This window comes from Manis pentadactyla, chromosome 9 (assembly GCF_030020395.1).
Source record: "Manis pentadactyla isolate mManPen7 chromosome 9, mManPen7.hap1, whole genome shotgun sequence".
NCBI classification, from domain to species: Eukaryota; Metazoa; Chordata; class Mammalia; order Pholidota; family Manidae; genus Manis; species Manis pentadactyla.
This window is the reverse complement of record NC_080027.1, coordinates 88,015,695-88,016,805: the sequence shown is the minus strand read 5'-3', so window position 1 is coordinate 88,016,805 and position 1,111 is coordinate 88,015,695.

Below are 1,111 nucleotides of genomic sequence, written 5' to 3'. Positions count from 1 at the left end.
CCTGCTTTGCTTTTGTCTCAGGGAGACCCATGGAGCATACCTGTTCTCCACAAGTGGCTGGGATCTCAACCTCCCTGAGTGTTCCACCTGGTCTTGGTGTCCAGCCCCACTACTCACCAGAGCCCCATGTAATGTGGGCTCATGCTCCCAAGCAGATCTCCAGGGCCAGGTGTTCAGTGATCTTGGCTCCTACCCCCTCCCTGCTCCATTCCTCTTTCTCCTGCATGTAGGCTGGGGTGGGGGTAGGGCTTGGGTCCTGCTCAATCTCAACTCTGCCACTTTACTCTTTTCTGTGAGGTTTTCTCTTCTTCCCCAAATGTAGGTGGTCCATTCTACAGTCTTCAGGTCATTTTCAGGTTTAGTTGTATTTGCTGTATTTTCATATTTTATGTGTTTTGGGGAGTAGGCATCCACCTTCCTTCCTACTCTACTATCTTTTTCTCCCACCCCTTCATTTTTACAAAAGCACATTTCTTTCCACACTTCTCACAGCTGCTGCTCTGTTCTTGCACACATTGCAAGAAAGTGCCTGAAAAAGCTTCCTTCATCAGTGTAGGCCAGATTACTCAGTCTCTGGTTCCTGGGGAAACAAAAACTCTTTGATTGCTCTAAGTACAGCCCCTCCCATCTTGCCCCAACCAAATTTGATACAAGCCATCTCTTCTCCTAGCCCTCTGAACTGGCAATTCCTAGACCACTGGACTCAGTGACCAGAAATCACTTCAGTAATTCTTCTCAGCCCAACTCAAGCTCCAGTCCCCTTTCTCCCTTTTGGCTTCATTCCCTCCCCCATTCAGCCTAGACTCTGGGGTGCATTACATCAACCACTCTCTTGCCAGCACCCCAGAGTCCTCACCTTCTGTTCTTCTGCCATATCCACCTGCTACTTCCCCAACTTTGGATCAGTTCATACATCCCAACCATCTGTCTTCTCTACTACTACACCCTGGCTGCCAAGATGGTTCTACAGCAAAATATGCCATCAACTAGACTGGAGCCACTGCTTCTGTATCTCCTCCACCACTGGATGTTTACCTTCTGCTTCTAAAACTGAATTTCCCTCACCTTTCCCATTCCATGGCTGTTTCACACCTTCGCCATTTCCTTAAGT